The sequence below is a fragment of the Dreissena polymorpha genome, chromosome 7, assembly GCF_020536995.1.
Source record: "Dreissena polymorpha isolate Duluth1 chromosome 7, UMN_Dpol_1.0, whole genome shotgun sequence".
NCBI classification, from domain to species: Eukaryota; Metazoa; Mollusca; class Bivalvia; order Myida; family Dreissenidae; genus Dreissena; species Dreissena polymorpha.
The window spans coordinates 63,378,545-63,394,596 of record NC_068361.1 but is presented as its reverse complement, the minus strand read 5'-3'; the positions used below and the strand labels follow the sequence as shown (position 1 = coordinate 63,394,596).

At 35.2% G+C, this 16,052-nt stretch overlaps 1 protein-coding gene across 1 annotated transcript in view; it reads left to right on the top strand.

The window, feature by feature from the left end:
- LOC127840126 (uncharacterized) overlaps window positions 1-16,052 on the top strand; it is a 58,477-nt gene that overhangs the window by 36,001 nt on the left and 6,424 nt on the right. Inside the window, exons 12-20 of the mRNA XM_052368602.1 lie at window positions 793-1,621; window positions 3,109-3,597; window positions 5,239-5,438; window positions 6,241-6,314; window positions 8,757-8,845; window positions 10,403-10,466; window positions 11,837-11,969; window positions 12,593-12,686; window positions 15,653-15,798. The gene's annotated coding sequence lies outside the window, so the exon portion shown is untranslated. The remainder of the gene's footprint in view (window positions 1-792; window positions 1,622-3,108; window positions 3,598-5,238; window positions 5,439-6,240; window positions 6,315-8,756; window positions 8,846-10,402; window positions 10,467-11,836; window positions 11,970-12,592; window positions 12,687-15,652; window positions 15,799-16,052) is intronic.

The window sequence follows — 16,052 nt, the reverse complement described above, 5'->3', positions numbered from 1 at the left end:
TCCTCTTCAAAGGTTTTTTTCTTTGAAAGGAAGTGTCCTTTTTACAAAAATCCAGTCTAGTCGGAAAGTGTCGTACCTGATTAGCTTATGTGGACGACACATGCTTATAAGGGACAAAAATTAATATTATTGATGAGCCGCATATTGGCTTATAAAATAACATCTCTGAAAGTTTAGTGAAAATGATAATTTTGAATTCACAGGTTAGTATAACATTAGCCAACAATGTTTTAATACAAAATGGTTTAAGTATGCCCCCTTCCATGTGTATATGGACAAGGCCTTCCCATACGCACAAACATTTTGACTCCTGTGACCTTGACCTTGAAGTTAGGGTCCGTGTTTAGATTTTGAAATCTGCGTTTAGGTTTCGAAAAATGCTCATGACTTCTATGTCCCTTGAGATATAATCTTCATATTTGGTATGCATGTGTATACGGACAAGACCTTTCCATACGCACACAAATTTTGACCCCTGTGACATTGACCTTGGACTTAGGGTTCGCGTTAAGGTTTCGAAATCTGCGTTTAGGTTTCGAAAAAAGCTCATTACTTCTATCAAGCGTTTATAGGGGGCATAAGTCATCCTATGGTGACAGAGCCTCTTGTTTATATTAATGTTTGTGCTATTGATTACAAGGAACCAATCAAATCCCAGATTAGAAATTCATTAGAATAAAGTTTTGCTGTTGAAAACCTTCACATCCAATCAAAAGGCATAGTTTGTTATAGATTGTAGTATTAACATTTGTTACTAGTTCATACCACCCACTGTGCTGTTGTTGTTTTCAGGAGAGAACCAGCATTGATATCAAGTTTGACCAGGAACAGCACCAGGCTGCCTGAAGAATCCCCAGTCCAGGACGATCCTTGCCCCCCCCCCCCCCCTGACCCCTAGCTCCTCCACCCTGACCTCTGGCCTCAAAGGGTCATCATAGTTAAATTCAAGCGCTGTACTCAACAACCGCAATGTCTGTGTCGAGTTTTCAACACTCAAGACTGAGTAGTTTTGTTGAGCTCGAGTGCCAGAGTGGGACAGACACAATGAGTTATAGAAGTAGTTATGGTAACACTAACAGTCAGTTCTTGCCGTATGACATCACAACGAATATCACGAAGAATAAAAAGTTGATTAATTTGTTCCATTCTTTATGGGACAAACATAAATTCAGCGAGGATCGGGAAAAAATCAAGGAAATTTTTACAATTGAAGCGATTAATTCACATGAGTAAGCTTTCCAAGCAGAATACTTTTGCTGTCTATAGTTTGGACAGTAGTAGATTTACAAACGCGCTTTTGATGCTGTTGCTGACAAAGAAAGGCAGTAACTACTTCATTGTGAACACCCAGAGCATGATACACCCATGGGGTTTGCCTAAAATGTGAATTCCGCCCAATATTGTATACAAGGTGCTAAAAGTAAACACGTCGGGTTTTGTTACGAGCGCTTTGCACTCCAAGCCCAAAGCACATAGAATCAACGCCAGAAAAGGCTTAGAAAATGACAGCAGTTTCGTTGTGTGATCCAGTAAGGACTCTGAACGACATTAATGAGACCTCAAACTTGACCATAGCACTCACAGCGAGGCCATCATGTTATCTCAGCTTCTTGAGCTTCAGGTAAGACCTTACAGTGTAATTTATTTTGTTTAATTTGGGGCCGAAAGTCGGCATCATTCCTAGTCTCAATAAGTTCATACTTTTACTTAAGTACTGGCTTATATTCTAAATTCAAGGTTTGCCCACAAATGTATTTGTTTAACATGTTGCAACATTGAGTTAAGTTTCTTATGCAGCTCTATAAGTTGAACCTTAGTGCAATTAATCTTGATAGCACTTAATCTCAATGTTTAAATATTTGTTAGCAAAAAACAACAACCCATGTTTCCAATTAAAATCAAAACAGCACGATTTTTTCCCATTTTGGCCCAATTCCAAACACGGTTAAAATAAACTCTGCACAGAGCTAGCCACTATAGTTCTAGCGAATTTTAAAGTCTTTTATAAAAATAACTGGCTTTATTTGCTTAGTTCACTAAGATTTATTACTATTTTGAAGTTGTTGTGTTTTAAAAATTGTTTATGTCACATATAGGGGATATGATTAATTAAAGTAGAGCCCAGATGTTTGCAAAACAATAGCACTATATTGCTTATAGGTTTGAAACTTTAAATCTAATATCTGTCCTACAAAAACGAGGACATCAAAGAAAATGAAGAAATCAACAAATATCAATTCCATATCGCATACAGCTAATACGTTTAACCAGAATAGGTTATAGTTACTGAGTATAATGACCACTGGTAGCAAGATAGACAGACTTCACCATAGAGGGTCATCTGTATTTCTACATTTCTGGCTTATCCATCGACAAAACGTGTAAACTCAAGTACTCATACACTTACAGTACAGTCATGTATTCAACTCACAACAATTGTTTCTTATGATATGTAATACAGTTGTATTGTCTTACATTAAAGTTGTTTAGTCTCACGTATTTAAGTTATATAATATACTATCACATTTAAAGGTGTACAATCTGACATTTTAAGTTGTGTATTGTCACATTTAGAATTGTATTGTCTCACATTTAAATTTGTTCAGTCTCACTTTTTAAGTCATTTACTCTCACATTTAAAGATGCACAGTCTCAAATTTTAAATTGTATAGTGTCACATTTAAAGTTGTATTGTCTCACATTTACAGTTGCTGAGAACTATGTAGTCTTACATTTAAAGTTATGTAAGTTGTAAAGAAATGCATTTAAAGTTGCATACATGCTTATTAAAAGGTGTACAGTCTCACACTTAAAATCGCTTAAGTTATGCCTGTTTTTGATTAATATTACACCTTGCTACAAACTGTACTTTACCATATATTCTTCGCCGTTTAAAACCCCCTACATTTCAATTTAACGTTGGTGCGCGTAACACATTGATACAACGCTATTCTGAGTTATAATTGGTAAAAAATTAATTGCGATATCCTCAATATCAATTAAAGACGCAATGTTTGTCACTAAAAAAGCAGGTATGGAAAAAAAAATGTTGCAACGCATATTCATTTGTCACTAAAAAATCTGAATTTAGTTTGCTTGCCATTTCAGCAAACATTATTAGCCATCAAGATGAAAACATCATTGAAGTGAAAGTCAAAAACAATCCTGACTCCATTCGGGCACAAATACTACAACTTGCTGAAGAAATTCAGCACGAAGATGTCTTGCGTCAGCCTAGCACGCCTCCTATCAACTCTTCCAACAGCGGAGCCTTGGTGAGTTTGACTTCCGTCCAAGGTTTGATGTTGCTTAGCAACAATTAGATGCTTGGCATCAACAAATTGTTCTGTACGAATCGCTCGAACGTAAACGATCTGATCCAACAGATAGAGCAGGCGTTGCGAGACTAGTCTGTTAATGTGACTGAATTCGATATATTGCTTTCCAATAATGTGAACCTTATGCCTGAAGAGCAGTATGCGATTGACGCCATTCAACAACAGTAGTCGGGAATTCCCGGGTTTGGGGTGGTGACTTTGTCGTCGGGACTCTCTTTCTTTTGCCTGGTCGCAGAGGCAGCAGCAACAAGAACAACAGGTATTATTTGAGCGATGCTCTGTGGTATGGGGCTTAATGTATGTGCTTTATATATCTAAAATATTAACTTTACAATGCTATATTCTTGAATCTTTTTTCTAAAAATAAGGAATGTAGTTGATTCTTGTTGGTAATTTCATTTCATCGTCGTTTCCTCAAAAAAACTCTGTTGCTCTGGTCTCTTTCCTACCATTGAGTAACTAAATGGTAATGAAATTGAATGCCCTTAAATTCCCTTTTATGATACTTTAATTTGAGTTACAATGCTATGAGGTTAATTTTATATACACTTATATATATCATGAATATTGCTGGGCCAAGTGTGAGGTTGAGCGATTCAATACTGGTTTAAACCCTCAATTCTTTGCACTGACAGTTCCCAGCTTTATTCTTATATGTGTGTATGTTGTTTTGTATTAGGCTGTTTCGTATTGTTTTAGGCAATTGGTCACTTGTCTTAAATAAAGGACCAATCAATTGTATATAATGAGAATGCAATACTGCTCCAGACGCTGGAGTTTCACTTCTTTATATTAAGTATCATCCTATATTAGCCTGTGCAGACTGCGCATACATCAAGTCCTATTAAAGTGTCATCTCAGATTACCCTGTGCAGACTGCACATACATTAAGCCCTATTAAAGTGTCATCCCAGATTAGCCTGTGCAGACTGCACATACATTAAGACCTATTAAAGTGTCATCCCAGATTATCCTGTGCAGACTGCACATACATTAAGACCTATTAAAGTGTCATCCCAGATTAGCCTGTGCAGACTGCGCATACATTAAGACCTATTAAAGTGTCATCCCAGATTAGCCTGTGCAGACTGCACATACATTAAGACCTATTAAAGTGTCATCCCAGATTACCCTGTGCAGACTGCACATACATTAAGCCCTATTAAAGTGTCATCCCAGATTAGCCTGTGCAGACTGCACATACATTAAGTCCTATAAAAGTGTCATCCCAGATTAGCCTGTGCAGACTGCACATACATTAAGACCTATTAAAGTGTCATCCCAGATTACCCTGTGCAGACTGCACATACATTAAGTCCTATTAAAGTGTCATCCCAGATTAGCCTGTGCAGACTGCACATACATTAAGACCTATTAAAGTGTCATCCCAGATTAGCATGTGCAGACTGCACATACATTAAGTCCTATTAATGTGTCATCCCAGATTAGCCTGTGCAGACTGCACATACATTGAGTCCTATTAAATTGTCATCCCAGATTAGCCTGTGCAGACTGCACATTAATTAAGTCCTATTTATCTGAGAATGAGGCTCATATAGTTCACTTAACGTCAGTCCTTTTTCTGCCTCATTGAAGAATAGTTCCTAACTTAAAATGTGAATTCTCTGCTTTTAAATGTATCAAACTTGGTAAATAAATAGCAAATAAAAGTTAATCTGATATCAGTTTTAATCAAAGGTCAGGGCATAGTTTTGTCTATTTTTCTGCTGAAATTTAGCCCTTGAACAACAGTTTCTCCTTGCAATAAAAAAAATCCACTTTAATTATTAAATTGTATTAAATTTAAGTAAAACAATTATTTAATGCCTTCAGCACATTATAAAATTATTATCTTCATTGATTTTCAATATTTATTTAAATTGACGAATTTTGTTTTAAGAGCTAGTTCCTAGCAATCATAGATCGGTACCCTGCTGAAAAACAGAATCTCTGGTCAGCTGGTTCCAGATGCCCAGCAACACTTCCAGGCCCAGGACCTTGAGGCAAATGCTCAACATGTCCTATCTGCATGATGAAGCCAGTCTAATTCTTGGGCTCCAAACTCTCCTGCTGTGGGGCCAAGATTACCTCATCCATAAGGTACATTGGTACTGTCATTTACTATGTATAATGTTCAGTTTTTATGCCCCCGGTAGGGTGGCATATAGCAGTTGAACTGTCCGTCAGTCAGTCTGTCCGTCCGTCCGAAAACTTCAACATTGGCCATAACTTTTGCAATATTGAAGCTAGCAACTTGATATTTGACATGCATGTGTATCTCATGAAGTTGCACATTTTGAGTGGTAAAAGGTCAAGGTCATCCTCTAAGGTCAAAAGTAAAAAAATACAATCCAAGGGAAGAAATAAGCTTTAAAAGGGAAATAATTTCTAAACCTGCCAAATGATATATTGAAATTTTATTTCAAAGCAGCACAATAAGGAGCATTGTGTTTCTGAAGAACACATCTCTTGTCTACTTCAAATTTCAATTAAAATAGTTTGTGCTTTTCATATATTAATAAATCTCTATCATGGCTGCTAACTTAATAAAATCAATCTGTTATCGTTAATATTCATAATTGCCTTGAAATGGCAAAGGGGGGGGTGCATACTGATTTGTCTTGCTGTTGAAGTGCACTTAATAAATATTGATTTCAGATGGATGAAAAATGTATGCTTCTAGTGTTCAGTATATAGTAGTCTATGTTTGTATGTTTGTATGAAGTGTTTTGTGTATATCTCATTTGTATCAAGAGTTTTCAAACATAATGTATTTCTTTTTTTACTCAAACAAACTTGATTTACATCCAATGTAATTGATGACATTTCAGAATGCATTGAATTATTTGGTTTACAGGGACACATTTCTAGGATGCACTAAGGTCCTTTTATCTGTTCACAGAGGCCTTATACTCACAAGTTCAGGCCCAGAGAACAGTGTTCCCCAACTGCAACACAACCAGTACGTCTCAATAGGTAAGTCCTCTTCCCATCGCAAAAGGGGTCACTGCGGCATTGCCTAATACTTTAGATGGAATCAAGTGTTAACAAATAAGGTTAAACCCTATGCAAACTGAGGTTTCTGCTCTTCAATTAATTGACCAGTTTATCTTATTTAAGTTTAAGGGTTCAGCCACAAACTATTGTATCGTATATAATCATGTGAAGAAAATGCATAAGGTTCAAGCTTGACCCTCAAATTCGTATTTTAAATTGGACATCTATAGCTACCGTTTGAATTGTTTTCAATTATGGAACATTTAGATTGATTTAGAGCATAATCAATTCCATATGTATTTTAAGTAACTGAAAATCAAAAAACCTTATATGTTACGATTTTGCTCTAAAGCAATCTAAATGTTCCATAATTGAAAACAAGGCAAATTCATCATTTGTTTTTAATTTCATTCACGAGTTACAAAATTATGTCTTTTTTATGCCAACCTCAGCATTGTTGGGTTACTTTTGTCTATGGCAAAGTGAGTTCAATGTTTACACCAAGCCATTCATCAAAAATTAAAACAGAAACAACAACACGTTGATTAGATATAACAGATTATGTTCACTTTGTGTTGTAATTATAAGAGTAATAGAAGCTTTAAAATCATATATGAGCCTTGCACTGGGAAACAGGTTGAATGCGTAAAGAGTTTGACTCCAATCAGGGACACCACTTACCGCCTAAACTGGATTTTGCTAAGAACATATTTCTTTAAAACAAAAATTCTATAAAAGCGGAAAGTGTTCTCCCTGATTAGCCTGGTTATTCCTGCGAGGTTCATGAATAATAGAACAACCAGCAGCAGCTGCATGTTGGCTGTTGGGCAGTTGGCACCCACTATTACATCTGGTCACTATTTCAAGGCAATTTAAGTTGAATCTTCATGAAAGTTGTCAATTATGTTTGTGGGCAGAATATTGTGTACAAGTTTAGTAAGAAGCCAGATTCTCTGTACTTGTTTAATGAAGAAAAAATGACCAGTAAACATGTGTGCCAATGTACTCACAATCAATGTAAACCAGTCTTCTAACTGGGTGTATTTTGTTGGCATTCTCGTTCTTAATTTTTTTTATGTCCCCCACTGAAGTAGTGGGGGACATATTGTTTTTGCCCTGTCTGTTGGTCTGTCTGTTGGTCTGTTGGTCTGTCTGTTTGCGCCAACTTTAACCTTTTTCAATGACTTTTGCTATATTGAAGATAGCAACTTCATATTTGGCATGCATGTGTATCTCATGAAGCTGCACATTTTGAGTGGTGAAAGGTCAAGGTCATCCTTCAAGGTCAGAGGTCAAATATATGTGGCCAAAATCGCTCATTTTATGAATACTTTTGCAATATTGAAGATAGCAACTTGATATTTGGCATGCATGTGTATCTCATGGAGCTGCACATTTTGAGTGGTGAACAGTCAAGGTCAAGGTCATCCTTCAAGGTCAGAGTCATCCTTCAAGGTCAGAGGTCAAATATATGTTGCCCAAATCGCTTATTTTATGAATACTTTTGCAATATTGAAGATAGCAACTTGATATTTGACATGCATGTGTATCTCATGGAGCTGCACATTTTGAGTGGTGAAAGGTCAAGGTCATCCTTCACAAGGTCAAGGTCATCCTACAAGGTCAAACATCATATAGGGGGACATTGTGTTTCACAAACGCATCTTGTTTGTCTATGAATTGCCTGAAAAAATGCGACTTGTCTGAGCATAAATGCCATCAGTATTTATGCAATTGGCGTAATTTTCCTGACAGTTTATACAGTTTTAAGTTTACTGTCACGTTGCAAAACAGTGTTATATTGTCTTGAATAGTTTATGGCCTGTGTGGATGCTATATTTTTAAATCTTTTTCTATAAAGAAGGAATGTAGTTGACACTTGTTCCTAGTTTCATTCCATCGTTCCTCAAAAAGTTGTAACTCTGTTGCTCTGGTATCTTCAATACCATTGAGTAATTAAATGGTAATTAAATTGAATGCGTTTTAATTCCCTTTTATTATTTTTTAATTTGAGTAACAATGCTATGAAGTTAAATTTTATTTACACTTGGATGTATTATGAATATTGCTGGGCCAAGTGTGAGGTTGAGCGCTCCAAAACCCTTTTAAACCCCCAATGCTTTGCATAGACCGTTCCAAGGCGGTGACCCCAGCTTTATTCTTATTTGGGTTTATGTTGTTTTGTATTGTGCTGTATTGTGCTGTTTTGTACTGTTTGGGCAATCGGTCACTTGCCTTAAATAAAGGACCAACTAATTGTTTATAATAATAATTCAATACTACTCCAGCAGCTGAAGTTTATACTGTGTCTAATTTAATGTCAAATGGTGACTTGTTGTCAAGGTTGGACCTTGCAGTAAATATAAGAATGACCTTCTGCTGATGCAACTAGATATTCACTTCGTTGATATTTGATTTCAGAGGACACCCTTCCTGAAAACCTCGCTGAGTGCGACTGCGCCATACGTGACCCTTCAGTGAAATGAGATTCCAGGTGGAATGTCAAACAGGTACTACTCAGGTCTCCAGCAATAGCCTCAGCCTTGGACGCAGGTTCATGATGCACCCATGGCCTTACTTATTTCTGAACATCTCAATCTCACAGCAATTGATGTGAATTAATGATAATAAGACTCCACAAACCACGTTTTGGAGACTGTATATTGGAGTCAATGTTCTGTAAGTTGTTTAGTCAAGGCGGCATTTTTTGCATATATTATAAAAAGATTTGTATCAAATCTAAATTTCTCTAAGGATTAAATTGGAACTTAAATTGTGTGAAACAGTTGAACAGTAAGTGATAAGTGGTGATTTTGTTGCATGCAAAGCCCCATCGTTTCATTGGCCAAGTCACACTTTTACCCAGTATTATTTTACTTTCAGTATCTCACCATACATGGGAAATCAGAAGATATGAAACTTAAATTCTAATCAGGGTTTTAACTAAAATTTTGCCCACAGTTGCGCTGTAACCTATATGCAATTCTGGGTTATAACTAACATTGTGTCCACAGTTGCGCAAAGTTGATTGAATAGTAGTTTCTAAAAACAAATAAAGCATAGTCACTTGCATCCCTTGTAATCAATCATGTTCATGAAGGAGCCATTTTGAAATATTATAATGCATTTTGACAAATTGCCAAGTATATGTCTTTTAGCGTATCTTGTTAAGTGTTTGGCAGTACCAAGCCACGTCGAGGCAGCAGCAAAAACAACAGTAGCAGTCTAGTAAGCTGTCTTACACGTTTGAGCTACCTAGTTGTAGCAGTTTTCAGCAACGTTGTCACAATATGGATTGTTTTAATAAAACATAATGGAGTTATAGAGCATAATTACTGATTCTTGTGTAAGATCGTACTTTTATAATGCACTTTCATCAACAACACTGATGCATATGCATGACATCGTATAAAAGTATTAATGCACAAACTAAAGTATGAATTTCTTTATAATTTAATTTATTCGCAAACATTAGTTTCAAAACATATTTAAGCATATCAATATTTTTAGCTCATCTATTTTTTTGAAAAAAAATTATGAGCTATTGTCATCACCTTGGCGTCGGCGTCCAGTTAAGTTTTGCGTTTAGGTCCACTTTTCTCACAAAGTATCAATGCTATTGCATTCAAACTTGGTACACTTACTTACTATCATGAGGGGACTGGGCAGGCAAAGTTAGATAACTCTGGTGTGCATTTTGACAGAATTATGTGCCCTCCTGCAGGCAGAAATACTACAAAAATATTTATTTTTATTATTTTATTTTTGAAATACCGTCCAACCATCACACCCAAGAATCCCCTCCCCCAACCCCCCCCCCCCCCCCCCCCGAAAAAAACAACATTTTTTTGCGTGTTTTTTCGCAATTTTGGAAGATAATGTAATAAATGACCACACCCCTCTTCACTCCACCCCTCCCTCCTTTGTGATTGAAATTGAGCGTCCCTAGCTTCACCTTTACAAAGAAAAATAGATGAGCGGTCTGCACCAGCAAGGCGGTGCTCTTGTTTACTTTGCTTTCATTTATTGTTTGATTTTTATCACTTTGCCTCTCTTTTCCTAACCAGGTCAAGGGTCACCCCGCAATGTTCAGTGCCAAGCGATGAAATCATCCACCGTTACATGTAGTTGGTCAGTAAAATGAGCGTTTTGTCTGCATATAATGTAAAAAGATTTTATCGAACAACATCTACATTTCTCACGGGATTAAATTGATACTAAAGTTGTTTGATCCCCATGAAGTCTTGCTTTGATTGGTAGATGGTCATCTTGTGACAAAGCCCTAAACTATCATTGGCCAAGTCACTTTTGCACAAGATCAAATTAATATCACTGTATCTCACCACACATGGGAATTCAGAGGCTGTGTAACTTATATTCTATTCAGGGTTAATAACTAACATTGTGTCCACAGTTGTGTAAAGTTGTGTGAATATTTTTGTTTAAAAAAAAGAATAAAGCATTTGCATAACTTGTAATCAATAGTGTTCGATGAAGGAACAATCATTTAGAAAATGACCAATACTCCGGATCCTGGTCAGTGTCTAGCAATATCCTTTCGACCAAGCCACATCAGCAAAGCAGCAATAACAGCAGCAGTCAAGTAATTTGTCTTCCACGTTTGACTTATTTGCCACGGTCTGTTGCAAAGTTCACTCAACATGGATTGTTTTAATAAAACAAATGGAGTTAAAGAAGATATTTGCTGATTCCTGTGTATGATCTTAATTGTATATGAAACAATACATGAACAACACTGACGCATATGAAAGGTAGCTAATACAATTATTCGTGCACAAATTAAAGTATGAATTTCTTTATAATTTTTAGTCATTATCAAAAATTCATTTCCAAACATATTTTAGCATATTGATATTGTTATGCCGTATAACAAAATAAAACAAAGGGTTCATTCAAAATTTCTAATTTTACTTTCAATTTCAGTTTCATTATTATTTTTATTACAACAAAAGCATATATCAAAAAAATATCATATACAATCAATAAAATAATATTCGTACCTGCATCTTATTCTGTATCATAATCTTTTTCTTGTGTAAATAATCTATCTAACCGGATGTTTTTCGTTTAAATCTGTATTCCAAACTGAAACTTGTTTACTTTCGAATCCGCTATTTATGCTTTTTCAGGCATGACGTCACTCACAAGTGACGACCGTTAAAGTAAAATATATACCAATGAACGTAATGTGAAATGGTGGATTTATTAAATAAATGAGAATCAATGAACAATAATATTATACAAAAACAATGACAAAAACGTAAGTTAAGCAATATACATCAGTGGAAATCAATAAATATGATGTTTATAAATATAAATTTATTTAGATAATAAGCATTTTAATTTAATAAGGAGTGTTTGTTTACATTACACCATGTAATACGGAATGGCCAATGGGAGGAGTAACGGCCTAGTAATATGTTGACTATGCTTTGATTTATTGTTTGATTTAATCACTCTGCCATTCTTTTACTTACCAGGTTGAGGGTCACCCAAAACCACCCGGTGCCTTGCGATGAAAACCTCCAACGGGACTGTGACCTTGCCCTTGTAATCACCTAATGGTCAGGTATAAGGTCACTTGGGCTTAGATAGTCACTGCAGTAAGAACATGTAAGATTTTAAAGGTACTTGTTCACAGATTGTATGAGTACTTTGACTGACCCGAATGACATAACTAAAGCACATTTAAAAGTGGCTACATATAACTACACAGTGTATACCAATATTTTGCAGTATGTTATTGTAAATTGCTTTTACTTCTTTTGATACATAATAATATTAATAATCTCAGTTTAGAACCTAAAAGAAGGCAGCTTTTATGATTTTCTTTTTTTAATTTTGTATATTTATTACTGTAGGTTATTCCATAAACTGTGTTGATGTGGTTTTAATAATGTTTGAAAAATGATATTGAAAACTCAATGATCAAGCTATCTTATATTTTTCCATCTGTATTTGTAAACAAAATGACTGCAGAACAGGGCATCACTAAGTAAATTTATTAATATTTACCTTTAAATTTGTATTTTTTACATGTTTGTATTTGTCAAAATGACATCAACAACAGGGCATCAACAGAACCATCTATCTGTATTAACATTTTCATTTAAATATTGTTCAATCACTCACAGAATTTCTACAGAAAGAAAAAAAACAGGACAGGACTATATCTTTAAACATTTCCCTTAAAATAGTGTATATCATTTTCAATAAACAAGATGACTTCACAATAGGACATCCGAGACTGCAATGACGAAATGAGTGTCCTCACTTCAGCAGTGGAGGCCAATACACAATACGAGAGTTTCCAGCGGCTTACCTTATCTGGTATGTATGGGTTTATTTTAAACCTAATTATTATATGATTTAGTTAGGTAAGAATATATATGTATGTAATTTAAATATAGATTTAATATTATTCACTGAAGTAAAAATATGAGAACAATTATAACAATATTTGTGTTCAACATCAGTCAGCCAGTAAATTATTTTTTATCCCCGCCGAAAAAAAATTAGGAGGGGATATAGTATTAGTATCCGTTCGTCTGTCCGTCCGTCTGTGTGTCTGTGCATCCGTCCTTCCGTCCGAAACTTTGTCCAGAGCATATCTCCGATGGCAACTAGGACAATTGCAGTGACCAAGAACCATAACTCTGTCTACCTAGGTTTTTTAATTATCTCCCCTTTTATATAATTTTAAAGTAAATTTTTGTCCGGAGCATAACTCTAAATCTAATGAAGGGATTTACTTTAAACTTGAAATATAAACAGATGGCAAGAAGGGAAAGTGCAGTGACTAAGAACCAGAACTATATCTACCTAAGATTTTGAATTATCTTCCTTTATTTAATATTAAAGTAATTTTTTGTCCGGAGCATAACTCTTAATTTCCTGAAGGGATTTACGTAAAACTTGAAATATAAACAGATGGCAAGTAGCAGAAGTGCAGTGACTAAGAACCATAACTCTATCTACTTTTTTTGGAATTATCCCCCTGTATTTAATTTCAAAGTAATTTTTTGTCCGGAGCATAACTCTGAATCTACTGAAGGGATTAACTTGAAACTTTAAAAAAATAAACAGATGGCAAGTAGGAGAAGTGCACTTACTGAGAACCATAATTTATCTACCTTAGTTTTTGAATTACCTCCCTTTATTTTATTTAAAAGTAAATTTTTGTGGGGAGCATTACTCTAAATCTACTGAAGGGATTTACTTGAAACTAGAAATATAAACAGATGTCAATTAGGAGAAGTGCAGTGAACATGAACCATAACTCTTTTGGCCGTAGTTTTTTAATTATCTCATTTATTTAAAAAAACAACATATATTTTATTTATTTATATTATTTAATTACATTTAATAAAATGTTATAGTACATATTTTAGCTTTTCAATTTTTAATATCTCCCTTTATCTTATTTACAATAATATTTTAATTTGAACAACGAAGAATTCACTGTAAAATAAATAGATGAGTTTAAGGAAAAATACAGTGACAAAGAACAGTAACTTTTTATAGTCCTCTTCTTTAATTACCTCACTTTCTTTTATTCTCTACAGCATTTCTCAAACACTATATAACTAATTGATCCTTGAAATATAAATTGATGGCACAGGTGCCATGTTTTACAAATATTTTTCTACTCTCTAAAACAAATGTTGTCATACACGCAAACACATTTCGGCAGGGATTTGGCACTATTGTGACAAGCTCTTGTTTTTCTAAAAAATGCAAATGTGTGTTGAATATCAATAGGACATTGTGTTTGTCGTAAATCAATTTAAAATATTAAATTAATATACAACAGTGCACTTATTCTGACACGTTTTTTCCACCATACTTTTTGTCAGTTTGTAAGGATGCAATTAAAAAAAGTGTGTATACGACTTTGCATCTGACCCCTATTAGAAATAGAGCCCTGCCTATAAAGAGACTAATCCAGTACCGACCTGTGCACATGTCTATTGCAATAAACAAGCTGTCATACTTGCACTTGTCTTTGGCATATTCTCAGATGAGTCGCTATATCAATGTATTCAATGTTAATTTTGTCTTTAAAAAATAACAGTGCGTAAATGTAAACCCTGTAAATTCAAGTGATTTCAAAATAAAACACAAGTAAATTACTTTTTAACTGTTCTCACTTTAGTTTTTGTTATTGTACTAAAACATAAAAAAGTGTTGCATTTGGTAAATCTTCATATATGAATAACACTTTTTCTAGAACAAGTATATTTAAACCCTTTCTTGTTAACCCGCCTCGTGTATTTTATGCCCCACTTCAAAGAAAAGGGGGTATATTATTTTGCAGGATGTTTGCCAGTCTGTCGTTGGGTGTGTTGGTAGACCAGTTGATTTCCTATAACTAACTCATCAACAAATCAATCTATTGGCTTGATACTTCACGTGTGCATTGGTCTTGGACAGTAGATGACCTCTATTGAAATTGGGGTCACTACTTCAAAGGTAAAGGTCACTGTCACAATAATTATGAAAATCATGTCAGATCAATAACTTGTCAACAAATTGACCAATTCGCTTGTTACTTCATATATGCATTTGCCTTGGACAGTAGATGGCTTCTATTGAAAATGGGGTCGCTAGGTCAAAGGTCACAGTCACAATACGTGTGAAAATCCTTTCTGATCAATAACTCGTCAACAAATTGACCTATTGGCTTGATACTTCACATGTGCATTGGCCATGGACGGTAGATGACCCCTATTGAAATTGGGGTCACTAGGTTAATGGTCAAGGTCACTGTTGCAATAACTGCGAAAATCATGTCCGATTAATAACTTGTAAAAAAATTGACCAATTGGCTTGATACTGAACATGTGCATCGGTCTTAGACAGTAGAGGACGTCTTTGAAATTTGGGTCACTTGTTCAAAGGTCAAGGTCACTGTGACATTAGGTGTTAAATTGGTATTCATTCGATATGTCATCAAAGGATTGAGTGGTGGGTGTCAAGGCTCTGTTTTGGGAGGTATCTGTCACAGACCGTGGAGCTCTTGTTTTTATTAACATTCTTTAAAAAAAAGTTTGGTGATAAACCAAAATGAACTTGTGTTTCCTCTCTAATTATTTTAGCTTAATTGCCTTCACATTTTTAAATCGCTTTACATCACTAGAACATCGTCGCTCTAGTTATATTTTTACATGGCATTGTCGATATGAAAGGTCGAAACACTGACAAGTGTTTTGTTGGGTTTAAATTAGTTATGTTTGTCCTTGAAAACTCTAGTATTGTCTTTAATTTTTTTGACGCATGATTTACTTTTATTCCAGAAAACCTGGGAAGCAGAGCAATGAGTATGTCCCAGGAGCATTTGCAGTCACAGCAAGTGAACCAGCGGCAGTCATCGTCTCCAGATTCTGAGATCCCCATGCTTCACAACCCTTAGTCTATGAAAATCATGCAGAGCGAACCTTGGGTGAGTTTTCGTGTCATGTGCATGCTTTTTCATGGCCTCACTTTCAGAGATTGGTGGGTGCATGTAGATTTACCCTTTTGTGTCCATACATCTTTCAATCCAGCTGTGTTTTTTTTGGTCATGTGTGACCTAGAAAAGTATTGCTTCTTGTGTGATAAAATCAGACATATTTACAATCATGTGAACTTTCCTTCTTGTTTATTCCCCTTAAAATGAAGTTTAGGGGTGTATATAGGAGTGTCGGTCGGTTCGTA